The sequence below is a fragment of the Neomonachus schauinslandi genome, chromosome 8 (genome assembly GCF_002201575.2).
Source record: "Neomonachus schauinslandi chromosome 8, ASM220157v2, whole genome shotgun sequence".
NCBI classification, from domain to species: Eukaryota; Metazoa; Chordata; class Mammalia; order Carnivora; family Phocidae; genus Neomonachus; species Neomonachus schauinslandi.
The window spans coordinates 114,556,996-114,571,192 of record NC_058410.1 but is presented as its reverse complement, the minus strand read 5'-3'; the positions used below and the strand labels follow the sequence as shown (position 1 = coordinate 114,571,192).

The 14,197-nt window shown below is 48.7% G+C and overlaps 1 protein-coding gene across 1 annotated transcript in view; it reads left to right on the top strand.

The window, feature by feature from the left end:
• Positions 1 to 14,197, top strand: part of ANKS1A (ankyrin repeat and sterile alpha motif domain containing 1A) — a 181,711-nt gene that overhangs the window by 131,555 nt on the left and 35,959 nt on the right. The window lies entirely within an intron of this gene.

Sequence of the window (14,197 nt, the reverse complement as noted above, 5' to 3'; positions counted from 1 at the left end):
TTGCTCGGGAATCCTGGTGCAGGCCGAGGCTGGAGATGATCTTTTGGTGGGTGGCCCGGGGATCTCCCAGTGCAAAGGTTTCGCAATGTGGAGAGTACAGCCCTGTCTTTTCTGCCTTTCTTCTCTCTGTATGCTGCGTTTATTGATGGGCTTCCTGAGAATATTCGTGCAGTCTGTAATTGCAAGCCTCCCTTGGTAACAGGCCCAAGAGCGCAAGTCCACAGGGGTTCTCCTGGTGCAGGCGGTCTTCACTGAGACTGTTTTGAAACAGCTGTGTTCATTCTGGTTACCCGGTGTGGTTGTATACTTTAATGTGAAGCTTATCCCACAGCGGTTTCATGCTGCTGCCCATATAGGGAATGGCTTCTCTCAGGAGTCCCAGAAGACGTGTGACCCTGCCCTGCCAGCCCAGTGAGAAGCAAGGGCTTATGGCTCTCCCTTTACCAGTGTCCTTTCTTCAAATGTCGGGTCCTTTCCACAGCCTCCCACTCCCTCTTTGGTCAAAAGGAGCCCCTGACCTTGAGCCCTGGTCCCAGAATTTATTGGGCTAATTCGAGGATATCAAGTTGTGCTAGGCCAAGAAAGTGAGATGGCAACTTAAACTGTTTAGGAATACTGACATGGATGGTAAACTCCAAAGAAAAGCAAGGGGGTGATAGCACTTAATCCAAGAGGCCAGTGGCCTCAGAGGAGCATGGAAGGGAGGCAGTGGCCTAGGAAAGGCATGCTGTTTCGTGGCCGTGTTCTATTTCCTACAGCGGGTGGTGGGCTTGTGGATGGGTCATTTCTTGCTGGTGTTTGAAATCATAATATTATAAAATAGACCCTTTGGAATTTAAGAAATAATTCTTTTTTTCAAGAGGAATGAACACAGTTGCTTGTGGTTGAGGCCAGCTACGGCTGATAATAGAGGTTGTTGACTGAGGGACTCAGCAGTGAGATAGTGAGGATGCAGCTGGAGGCATCTTAGGTGGAAAAATACCACACATCTGGGCAAGCCACCACTTTCCTCCTCTCGTTTCCTCTTCGGGAAAAAAAAATCTCAGATCCAAGAAAGTCGTATGTCCTACACACATCTCTCCCTAAGAATCCATTAGATGTACCTGCTTTCTCTTCAGGTGTTTTTCCCCTGGGTATTGACTAAACCCGCCCAGTGCTTGGTACCTGCTAGGAGCCCCAGTGGGAAATAGAAGCGGAGCTGAAGGGGCGTGGTGTGCACATGTTGAAGGACCCAGGGATCATCCTTGGATGATATTTATGTGAGTGTGTTTGCTTTAGTGTAGTACATACAGCCGGGCTGCCTCTGCCCCAAGGATCCTAAAACAAAGACCTTGACGCAGTCAGTCCAGAAAGGGTGCTGGGAGGGAACCAATGCTTTTCCAATGCTTGCTGTGTGCCGGCCACTCTACCCGGGTTACCGCATTTAATCCCCATATCGTACCTCGAAGCAGGTGTCGTCATCCATATTTACAGGCAAGGTTCAGGTAGGTTATGTATTTTGCCAGAGGGACAAACCAAGGATAAAGCCTTGCTCTGACCCCAAAAACTTTTTTTATGTTAGACTGCACACAGCATGGAGGAGCACAGGTGACTTGAGCTGGTCCTGGACAGAATTATAGGGTGACGATTTGGGGGCTGCAGATGAGGCAGAAGCCCACCCGGCTCAGGCTTGGGATCTCAGGAGCAGCAGGAATGGAGGTTGGTGGATAGGGTGGGGTAAGAGGTGGGCACCACCATTAGGCCTCCAGCCAGGGCCAGGCATCCCAGGTGCACTGTTGTCCCTGGTCTCAAGCTCTGCCTTCCTACCCAAAAAATAATTATCCTCCATGTGCTTATTCTCACAGAGTATTTCCACATATCTTATCCTCCATGAGTATATTTGGGGGACATAAGGATGCCATTCCCATCATTTTTTATACTCCCTGATGGGTGGGGCAGGACACAGACTAGTTCCTAGCTCAGGCTTTTTGTTTAGGGTGAGCTTGGATGCCCTTGAACTTCACAACACATCTGGGAGACTTGGAGGACTCCAGTTGCTTTGCCTCCCTGCCCCCTGGTCTGCCAGGGTAGGTAAAGGGTACCATGTGGAGGGGAAGGGTCTTAGTTGACCTGGCGACTCTCTGTCTCTGTGCTCCCCGCTTGAGATCTGGCCTGCCAGGAGTTCCCGTTACCAAGTGCTGTGTGGGAGTGAATGGCAGCTGGAAATTTGACTTGCATGAGGTAGCCCCTGAGTTGATAGAATATAAGAGCCCATGACTTGCTAATGCCTTTGATCTGTTACTCACACAGCCCCTGGCTGTTTGGCCCTGGCCCCTGGCATTGATCAGTGAAAGCGTAGGGCATTGTGCAAACAGGGACTGCGATGAGGAAGAAGGAAGGGCTGAGAGTATGCTGAGATTCATCCCGGTTTGTTTACCAGCCCTCAGTGGAGAGGCTTTTCAGGAAAAAGGAGCCAGAGAGGGGTTCTGTGTCTCTGGTAGTTGAGACTTACTTGAAAACGAAAGCAGTTTGTGAATTACGGCGCAGCGGGGCTCACAGTATCGGTGAGGGGCTAGTGTTTATCGGGCGCTGCTGCCAGGCCCCCACAGGGGCTTTCTGCATGGACACTTGGGACGGGGGTTGTTTGGTTAATTACAAACCTCTGTTAAAGGAGGAAGTGATTTTTAAAAAGAATACAAACATTTTAATTTCACCCCGAACGGATAGGTGTGCATCCCAGTGTTTCGATGTGGAGCTAGGGCCTTTTCTTCCCCTGTCGACCTGCTAATCTGGAGTTCTCTGTCCACAATTTATGACATGAATCACGCCCATAAAACATCATTGGTTAAAACTTCCAGTTTGAGTTTCTTAAAAGTTAATCAAGAATGTAGCCACTTGTGAAACAATCTGAGTACGGAATCCTTTTAGAATGTTTTATAATTTATTTCTCCAATGACACCTAATCCAAGAGCACGTTTTTAAAAAATGATTTCTGTTATTGAGTCTCCTCAGAGCATCTCCTTGGTTGTCACAGAAACCGCTGTTTTTGTGCTTGTTTCATCGTTTATGTAATGTTTAATCAAATTTTCTGTTTTCATCAACAAATATACAGCCATCTTAAACAGTTTTAGAAATGATCCCAACTGATTCTTGATAAGCGGAATACCCAGTGGGTAGAAGCAGAAGACCCGTGAGTGTGCTCAAGAGAATCGCCTGGGAATGTGGGCATGAGTCCCCTGAGGGAATAGATGGTGTGCAGTTCGGTCAGCTAGCTAGAGGTCATTACCGGACTCTCGAGCTAGGTGTTGTGATCTCTGTTACAGATGGCCCTGCTGATTCCACAGTCTGCCTCTCTTACTGCCTGCTGACCCTGCCCTGCAGGAGCTCTCTCAGAGGCCTGGGGCTTGACGACAGCACCACAGCCTCTAGGCCTCACCTCCACCTCTGCAGGGCTGAGTTGAGACCCTGCTTCCTCTCCTCTCTCTCCTCTCTCGGGTGTTGTCGTGGGTCCCCCCATGTTCTTGCCAAGGAGCTGCCTTCTAGAAAGGCGGCACCTCCCTCCCATGAAACGTTTTGTCCTGAATGGAGAAGCAGCCTCCAGCTGAGTGTCCAGGAAGTGAGCTATTGTTCCCACAGCACGTTCTAAACATTTTCTGCCAGAAGGAAGCCCTTTCCCTCTGGTTTGTCCTTTTTTTTTTTTTTTTTTTAAAACAAAACAAAACACAACAAAGGAACCTAGGTTTTGATTAACTTGTTTTTAAGGTAGAATTCTGTTTATTTTGGAACCAGATGAATGTGAATCATGAGTGCAAACCCTTTCTAATCTCTAGAAATTGAGGGGAGCAACAGAGTAGGGCTATGTCGGCTGTTTGCCTGGTATCGGTGCTCTTACAAGGACCATGGACGTTTCTCAGGGTAAGCAAGACTTCCATCTGGTCAGGTGGGTTCCAGAGTGAAAACTAAATGACTCTTAGGCTCAACCCTGTTTTTCCAAGGACTTCATTTTGAAATGTTCCTTAGTACTTTCTGCTATGGCCCCAGGACATGGCAGGGACACCAAAACTTCCCAGTAACAGGGGCAGACAGACATTGCCTTTGGAGAAGGAGCAAATCTCATTTTCTGTGCTTACAGTAGCAAGAAGCTTGTCTTCACCTATAGGGTGATGTCTTTCAGGGAATGGATGAGTCACACGAAGACCCCACGTCTTTTAGACAGTGCGGAGCTTGCTCAAGTGTCATAATCAGTGAACTCGTCATCACAGCTCCCTCTGGGAACCAAACTCTGCCCTAGGACTTCTTTTTTTTTTTTTTTTAAGATTTTATTTATTTATTTGACAGAGAGAGAGACAGCGAGAGAGGGAACACAAGCAGGGGGAGTGGGAGAGAGAAGCAGGGGAGGGAACCCGATGCAGGGCTCGATCCCAGGACGCTTAACGACTGAGCCACCCAGGCACCCCTGCACTAGGACTTCTTGTACATTGTCCCACAACTTTACAGTGGCCCTGTGTTATATCTTCATGTAGCTTTTGAAGAAACTGAGGCCTGAAGAGGGGTCGAGTCATTTGCCCATGGCAATGATCCCATGAGTGAGGAATTTTTCCACACTTAATAGAAGAGGAAATTGAAAGAGAAGCTAAATGGCTTATCTAAGGTCCCACAACTAATTTTAAGAAGATTTTAAAGTCAGGTTTTTTTTTATTCCAAAGTTCCAGTTCTTTCTTCTACTGTGCAGACCCTGTTCAGTGTTCTCAACCCCCGTATATTTGAAATTGTGCTTTGAGCTTTAATAGAGTAGAAGCTAAGCCCTAAATAAGCTGGACAGCGTGAGTTACAAAGATAATGAATGAGTTGGGGTGCCTGGGTGGCTCAGTCGTTAAGCATCTGCCTTCGGCTCAGGTCATGGTCCCAGGGTCCTGGGATCGAGCCCCACATCGGGCTCCCTGCTCTGCGGGAAGCCTGCTTCTCCCTCTCCCACTCCCCCTGCTTGTGTTCCCTCTCTCGCTGTCTCTCTCTCTGTCAAATAAATAAAATCTTTAAAAAGAAAAAAAAAAGATAATGAGTTGGGCACTAGTCATGTATTTCTAGGACTCTGACCATGGACATTATTTAGCTTCTCTAGCATTTGGTTTCCTCCTCTGTAAAGTGGGCAGAATCAGAGCTCTCTCCTGGGCTGGATGTGAGGATGAACTGAACCACTGGGAGGACACTCAGCTAGTGCCCAGTGCAGAGTGTCCCACTGACAGAACCTGGCCCCAGAACCTAATAACCCTGGAAAGCTCGAGTGATAACATTGTTGATCAAAAGTAGTTTCCAAGGAGAAGGGTACCTTGCTGTGAGCACTTGGATTCAATTTTCAGGAACGATGACCTCCCGGAGTAGGAAAGGGATAATTTAATAAGCTCTCAACACAGTCCACCCACCTTTCCCTTGTTCCCTCGGTGTTCTGAGGGTGGATTTGATCTCATTTTGTTGATTTCAGTCTATAGAGGCTACAAGCCCGTTCTCTTAGCTGAGTATTCTAATGCGCTGCTTCATGCTAAAGTAAGTCACCAGCGGAGGGATCAGTGTCTTTTGAGTCGGATTAATACGAACCAGTTTCCCAGGGTTTGTTCATCCCTGGGAACACTGATAATTGAGTTTTCAGACTGTCAAGACTGGGGTTAGCCTGGGTTCCAGAATAGAGAAAGCCACACCACAACAGAGAAGCTGTGCTGAGAGCCCTTCACTGTGAAAGCTTGGTGACACGGAATAATGGTGAAGTCAGCTTTCCCACATTCCTTTCTGTTTGTTTCCTTTGCCTGCTGGGCATGTCTCTGCTTATTAGCATGTTGAGCAGAGTTCATTACAAATGGTGAAACTTAAATCAGTGTTGATCTTAAAATTTATTACTCTCTGAAAGATTTGATCCTGAAAGAAGTATTTTCCCCAGTATTTTATTATGAAAATTTTTGAACATGCAGAAAACTTGAGACTTGAGTAGTGGCTACCTATCCGCCACCCAGAGCCTAGATTCTACAATTGCATTTTACTGCACTTGTTTTATTTCATATCTATCCATCCCTCAGTCCACTTAGAAAACGGTTATTTTTTGATGCATTTTGAAGTAACTTGCGGACATCATACATTTCATCCCGAAACAGCTTAACCATGCATACTATTAACTAGAGTTTGATAGATATCTATTCATAGGGTTTTGGGGGAAGAGGCGGTAAAATGTATACAAAGTGAAATGCATAAGACTTAACTCTACCATTCCCTGAGTCTGTGTGACCCAAATTCCTATCAAGATGCAGAATATTGCCATAAACCCAGAAAGTTCCCTTATGCCCCTTCCTAGTCACTCCTTACCACTCCCTTACCCCCAACAACTACTCTTCTGAAATTTTTCCACCTCTCTAGATTAGTTTTGCCTGTTCTAGAACTTCATAAGTGGAATCAATGCAGTATGTGCGCTTTTGTGTAAGGCTTATTAAAAAGAAAACCACAGGTCCAAAATGGCATCCCTTAGGCCAAGTCACCAGACTGGGTCTTAATTAACCTAACCTAATTGCACTTTCCACCTTCCCTAGAAATGTACCCTTCATGGGTCATTCTGGAATTTTTCTGGTCAGCACCAATTAGGTAATCTGTCACATTCCCCAAAGAAAGATGAGGTAATCTACCTACTAAGACCTGTTTGTCCCCAAAGGAAGGTGACCTCACCTGAAATAATCCTTTTTTCTGTTTTTGACTTCCTTGTCCTGCCTTTAAAATCCTTTCCCTTTCTGTAGCTCTTTGGAGCTCTCCTCTACTTGCTGGATGGGATGCTGCCTGATTCATGAATCATTTAGCAAAGCCAATTAGATCTTTAAATTTACTCAGTTGAATTTTGTTTTTTAACAGGCTCATCTGAAGGATTTTAACTAGTGCTTTATAATGAATTTTGAGAACTCTGTCAACTTCGTTTATCCAACTTCTTCCTATTTTGTAACTTCAGAGACAGGAGTGGTAAGCTGCAGAAAAATCTCAGGGCAGCTGATGGATACGGATAGTGTATTTCTTTAATATATATGTGGTTTTTTGTTTTTTTTTTTACACCTTAAGTATATGTAATTTGGTGCTCCGAGTTTTACATCTGACTCCCCTGATATTATGAGGCAGATGTTCCCCTGCAGAATCTGAGGAGCCAGCAGATGTGGGGCCCTTTCCTGGGCCACACTGCTGAGGAAATGCATTCTGAATGGAAATTTAGGGTGTCTTCTTTGGGCTGGCTTAATCCATAGCCAGGCTGACAGCACAGCCAGTAGGCCTCTGTGCAAGAAATGGAGCGAGGGAAGGTTACTTGGTGGCGGTGGTGGTGATTGTGATAGAAAAACCAAGGCAGGTCCACGAAGCCGATTGCCCGGTGTGCCAGAGAACCGCAGCTTCCCTGAGGTGTGTGTCCTTCCTCCGCATTCCTCCCCACTCTCCGCAAACAAGCCTCCTCCTGGATAGAAAGTAGATTGCGTACATTGGAATAGAACCCAGATACATAATCCTCATTAATCTTTCAGATTCTTGTCCCACTTATTAAAGCCAGTATTTGGCACATAACCCAGAGTTATGTGGCAAGCAATAATAAAGTTAATTGGAATCTAGGTCTCCCAACTTTTTTCTTCTTTCAGCAGTTTCTTGGGGCTTAGAGTTAAAGATTGCCTGGGTAGCAAGCTGCTCTAGGGTGAGAAGGGCATTGGCAAGGGTTGTTGGCCCAGAAGGTCTTCCTCCCTGTCAAGGTGCCGCGTCTGGAGCATGCGCCTCTCCTGGCCAGCTGGGAGACGTGGGGTGGCAGCAGCTTCCAGGGGCAAGGCCCAGTCAGTAAGCCAAGAGGTGTGTGAAAGGTAAAAATGAGGAAAGAGGAGCGGGGGTTGGGGGACTCAGGTGCCATGGGGAAGCAGGAGTGTCTCTGGCTTACCCCTCTCCACCAGCCTCGCCTGGGGCAAGCGCGCACCGGCTTTCCTGTGAGACCGTCAGCCTCACAAGCACAAAACACTGCTCAAACAACCACTTTGTGGTTCTCCCAGCCTGGGAGAAAGCGGGGGATTCAAGTTGGGGGTACAACCATAAATACAGTGGCAATCTGCATGCCCCCTGTGATGAGACAAATCAAGCCCCCGCCAACAGTGTGCTCTGGGGAAGAGAAGTTACTCATTGTTAACGGAGCTGCCGCCGCAGCCTCAGCCTCCTCTCAGCCTCGGAAGGCCAGCCCTGAGCCTGTTGGCAGACATTGATTCATTCCCTGCGCTCTTCTCTCCTCCCCCACCCTCTCCTGCCTCCCTCTCCTAAAAGCAGTTGACAACGTTAGAAAATGAGGACAAATAATTTACTTCAATCCATCTCTGTCTTTCCCGAGGCCTTGTGCAATTTGCTCGGGGGCGGGGGGAGAGGGAAAAGAATAACCCCAGACCCTGGTCAGTGACCCTTTCTCAAATGTGGAATCAAAGCCCACTCTAGGCCGCCAGTCTGTCTCCTGCGAAGAGGCAGTGAAGACCGAGGTGGTGATGAATTCTTACGTGGCTCCGGGGCCCAGGAGTGCAGCTGTCAGCCGGCTTTAGGGCTCCTTGCCCAGCTGGAGGAGCCAGCCGACTGGCGCGTCAGCGGTCGCCTGATGGCCCGGGCACAGCAGCCAGAGAGACTGAGTGGTTAGGGCTCAGTTCCTCAGCCCTGTGCTCCGAGGAGTGGGGAGCACGGTCCAAGCAAGGCCGTCTGGCCAGAGGAGAGGGTCTGCCCCTTGGTACCCCGGTGCAGGGAGCTCGGGCTCCCCAGGGAGCAGGCTCGGCCACCCATGGCACTTCGCGGAAGTGAGAGGTGTGCCATCGGCAAGGAGTTTGGGATTCTGCCCTCGGAGGAGGGCTCCAGTCCCCTCACCTGAAAAATGGGTTAACGTGTTTGCTTGGCAGCGAGTTGAGGCTCTGCGCAGCTGTTGCGGGCAGGGGCCAACTGGTGGGTGTAGGGTGTGGGGTGGCTGTGCCAGCAGCGCAGGGACATTGGAGAACCCAGACTGGGGGCCAGAAGTGTTGGCTGCCTTTCTTCCCTGACCGTAGTGGTGAGGTGACTAGCCTGATGTGGGCATTTAACAAAGTCTAGCTGTTCTTCTTTGTCACCGGCCACCTCCAGTGGGCCCGCTCTGCCTGTGCATGGCACCGTGTGGGATCTAAAAGACACAGTATGAATCAGGGTCCTTACCCTTAGTGGTTCTATAGTGTCTGTGGGGCACATCATAAAACAGTGAATCAGGGAAGTCACAACGCAAACCAGAGTTTCTTGGCCAATAAGGTATTAAGCATTGGGGTAGAGAAGGAGAGGTAGAAGGGTCTCTAGCCCTGGCGGTACAGGCCCAGGGGGATTGGTATGTATTTTCCAACTGGTGGGAGGGAGCTCCTAGGGAGCTGAGAGCTTCCCAAGCAGCAGAAGGAGGATTGGAAGGGAATGCCTGACACCAAGAGCCAAATTTAGTGGCTGGTGAATTGCAAAAACCTCTCCCTTCATGTTCCCATTTGCCCCAAAAGAAGGTAGGAGGAAGTGATCCCTTTCCCTTCCTCCTCCCCATTAGGTCCCCCTTACGGGCATCTTGACCAGACTGATTACTGCTCTCCCAATATTTGGCTACAAATTGGAGCCCCTGAACATAGCCATTGCTTCTAACTTCTGGAAGGGAGGTTTCATATAGGCCTTGATGCCAAGTTGCACCGGGGCTTGTGGTTCTCCTGTGGACTCCCTGTGCCTAAAGAAGTGTTTCTGCCCCCAACAGCAGTCTTCTCCCTCCCCTAGCTCCTGATAGCCAGTTAAAAGACTAGTGTAATCTGACTTGTTCCTGGAAGCCAGGATATAGTGATCGGGAATGGAGGCCTCTTTATCTGTATACAGAATATCACCTCCCACTGCCAGCCTTTGAGCACCCAGGAGCCTGTGTTCTGAACAAGTACCTGTCAGCAGACCTCAGCAGCAGTGTCTTGAGTGTTTGTATTTGTTCTTCTCAGCCACATGGGGAATATGTTTTATACATCCGTGGTGGCGCTGGGAGGGGAGAGTCTAAATAGGATAGCCCTGAATGCAGTCTGAAAATGGAGTATTTCCAAGCATTTTTAAAATACATGCATCCATTATGGTGATAAATTTCAGGCCTTACTTTACCAAACACAAACAGAAGTTCCCTATAGCGTTTATGTGAAGTGCAGGATTAAAGTACGGGCATTGTCCGTCTCTCCCCCAAGATGTCACTGACCCTACACAACAGAAAAGAGAACATTGAACTGTGCCCTTCCATGACATTCCATCTGCCTCTTTCTCCCCTGAGATGCAGAACATTTCTGGGAAAACAACCTAATCAGATTGGTTTTTTTAACTCAAGCCTAAATGGTGAAACTACAAGTATATAGATCAGAATGGTATCTGTTTTCTCTGACAGCTCCTCTTTGTCTAGACTAAATGACCATATTCTGTCTCTGCTGGTTCTGGGCCATGGAGGGTGTGGTGGAGACAGAAGATGAGCTCCAGCTCCTCCCTGTCTCCCAGGCCCAGGCTGAGGTGCTGGGCGGGATCACAGCCCCAGGCAGCCCAAGTGCTTACGGTGTCGGGCCAGGCACCTGCCAGTCTCTGCCCACACAGGACCTCCTCATTGCCACATTCCTCCTAGCCCTGTGTCGCCATCAAGGCAGGAAGCGGTGCTGGGTTGTAAGCTGTCCATTGACTGCTGGGTACTCCTGGTTCCTGTACAAACTAGAATCTTCTCAGCGTGACTTAGCTATACAGTTCACAGGACAGCAAAGCATAGTGTATAGTTTCCATGAAACAGTTGTGAGTGTCCTTGTGCACCCTGCCAGAGGGTGGGCTGTGGAAACATGGGCTGTTCCTGGCCCTTTGTAGTTGGTGTGAGGGTGACTCCTGGGGCAGGCAGGCAGGAAGGAACAGAGCAAAGAAGCAGCAGGGTGTTCAACTCTGTTCACTCTGATTTCAAAAGGCCCTTTGGTAAAATCTCATGAATTGGGCCAGGAGATGTTGATTGGTTAGGTCCACTGGGGCTTTGGGTGTTGGGTGATTATGAGGACAATGAAACATGTGCTGTAGGTGACTTGACTTTATATGAAAAGCTACCTTGGGGCTTGGGGTCATCGCCCATTTCAGCTCTTATCCCCCCCTTGATACGTTGCATGGCCTTGGGAAAACAGCTTTTCCACTACTGGCTCTGAGTAAATGGAAACACCGCCCCCCCCACTTCCTTTCATTCATTGAGTGAGTTGCCTGTTTAACAAGAGCCAGGCCCAGGGGGTAAAATGGCAAGTAAAACACGCTTTCTTCCTACCCTCCTGGTTCTTACAGTGGTGATTCTCCCACATATACTCTCTTTGGCCTGAAAGACGGATCCATAGCCAGGTGGAACCATTCCAGGGATAGGACCCATCCTCCCCTCCATGTAGGAAAAAGTTTTCTCACTTTGAGCACCTTACTTTTTTTTTTTTAAGATTTAATTATTTATTTGAGAGAGAACATGAGCAGGGGGAGGGGCAGAGGGAGAGAGAATCTCAAGCAGACTCCCTGCTGAGCATGGAACCAGACGCAGGGCTCCATCTCAGGACCTTGAGATCATGACCTGAGCCAAAATTAAGAGTCGGACACCCAACTGACTGAGCCACCCAGGTACCCCTGAACACCCTATTTTTCTCCTATAAATATAGAGTAGGACAAGGAAGGCACATCAGCAGGTATGTAGGGAGTGCCTGCTCTTTGCCCAGCTCGGAGGCTTCTGTGATCTGAGTAATCCAGGCTTTGGGACCTGTGCAATGACGTATCCTTCAGTGCAGCCGGGGGTGGGGGAGCAGCTTGGCCTGGAAGGGAAGAGCTGTCTACAAATATCCCTAAGCCTTTCCTGAGGAAGAGGAGGTGCTCTAGGGGAATAACCAGACCAGTGGGTTGAAGTTGGATAAAAAAAAGGTTCGAATGTATAAAAAGACAGATGTTATAAATTGGTGCTTTCTGCAAATAGGGCGAACTAACGGGGAGAGTTAGCAAGTGCCCCATCTCTGGAAGACCTTTAGCAAAATCGGACATGGGGTTGGAGTTGGGATTATATGACCTGTGGGGTCCCTGCTGCGAACTCAAGATTTTGTGCCTGGAAGAACTGTCAAGAGAGAACTAGGATTTATCCTACATATACACTTGTACGCATGTACAAACGTGTCTGTAGAACAGTGTTCGTCATGGCGCTGTTGAGAATGCGAAAAGATTGGAAACTACACACGTGCCCACCAGGGGACTGGTTAAATAAATAGCCACACACTGGATGACACACCTCATCTCATCCTTTTAAAAAAAAAAAGAATGTTCTTATGAACTATGGAAAGAACTCCAAGATGTATGATTAAATAGAGAAAGGAAGATGCAGAACAGCATATATAGACTGCCTCTGTCAGTATGGGGGTAGGATATCTTCATATGTTTGCTCACATGGGACTGCAACACATCTAGAAGCATACTTGAGAAACTGGTTATACTGGTTGCAGACAGGAGAGCTAGACAGCTGGGAGACGGAGATTTTCCTCTGAATAACCTTTGTACTTTTTGAACCTTGAATCATGGAGATGTAGGACTTGTCACAGAATACAAGTAAGAATATTTTTTTTAACTTTAAAAACAACAAGGTTTTACTAGTTGGAGCTCTGAGGCAAACAGAGGGGAAGTGGAAAGCAAACGAGCCTTTGACTGGGCATCTGCTGTGAGCCAGGTCTTTGGCCGGATGCTTGATGGACGGGCTACTTTTAATCCACACAACAGCTCTTTATAGGAGGCAAGACGCATTCCCATTTTTGTAGATTTAACACTGAGGCTGGGAAAAGACGGAAGTGCTTGCCTGTCCACTTGGGTGGGGACTGCACCAGGCTGCCTGTTGAAGGAGGCAGCTCTTGGAATGGGGCAGGGCGGGGGGCGGGGAGGAGTGTGGAGGCCAAAGAAAGTGATGTGCTAGGAAGGGAAGGAGAAAGGCATTTTCTTCAGGGGCGGGACAGACCTGCTGTAGCGTTGCCCACTTCTGTGCTGGCCTCTGCGCCGTGGGGCCAGTAAGCAGAGGCACACCTCCGCTTGTTCCACAGGTCAGCTGTGTTGTGTTTCTCTTGGCTGTTGCTGAGCTCAGGGATGGAGTTCCCAGTGCGTGTTAACAGGCAATCAGGTGACTGCTGGAGCCGGCAGGCATTTCTGTGGCCGGAGGAAAATAGCCACAGCTCCTGGCTGCAAAGGGAAGGATGTGTTCTTCTGCTGGGTGTCAAATGCGCCATCTTTGTCTGCCAGCTGGAGACTGGATGGAAAGTTGGTGGTGGTGGTTTTTGGTTTTGTTTTTGTTTTAATTGTCAGACCCAGGCTCCTTACTTGCACTTAGAGGAAAACACATCCAAGCTCTGGTACGAAAGGTTCTCTTTCCTTTTTTTTTTTTTGGAAAAAGAGCCATGAATGAGCTCATTATCGCTGCAACCCAAAAGAGGAGGAGGAGAGGAAGAGAAGGTGGCCGCCTCCTTACTGCCCTGCCCTGCCCCTGGCCAGGTTTCCTGGAGTGGGGGGCTTGGCTCTGGCTCAGGGTGACCAAAGCCAGATGGCTGGAACAGGTGGTCCATACAGGGGGCAGTGCTGGAGACGTTGGATGCTTCGAGACCAGCTTGCTCTGCTACGATCCAGAGGAAGGATACATTTCTGTACCTTCAGGGAGTAAAAGATTCTCTGATCAGAGTTATATGCCTGCCTCACTTTGACTTCTACGAGGCTCCCGTGTTCAGGTTCTCTGCTTGTCTCAGCTCTCAAAATTGTCCTCAGCCCTCAGAGCTGGCAGCCAGGCAATATTAATTGTCTGTTGAAAGCTAGCATTTGCCAGGCACTGCTCTAGGCACTTGGGGTGTCGCATGGAACCAAGTTGGCCAAGTCTCTGCTCTCATGGAATTTAAATTCTGGTGTGAGCAGTGAAATGTGCCAGGCCTGGCCTGCTGTTGCCCCCTGTGCCCCGTCTCTGCTGGGCTGGGGGAACTGCTGCAGGGAGCGATACATAAATGCCTCGGAAGGAAGATTCGCCGGCATTTCCAGCAGCTGAGCACAGGTGGTTTCCCACTCCCTCTTCTCGGAGCCTGTCTTTCGCCCCCGTTGGGCTGTGGTCACAGAAGGGCCTTTCTTGATCTGAGCGGCAGAGTTCTGATCCGTTGCAGGTTGGTGCTGGACCTTGGAATTA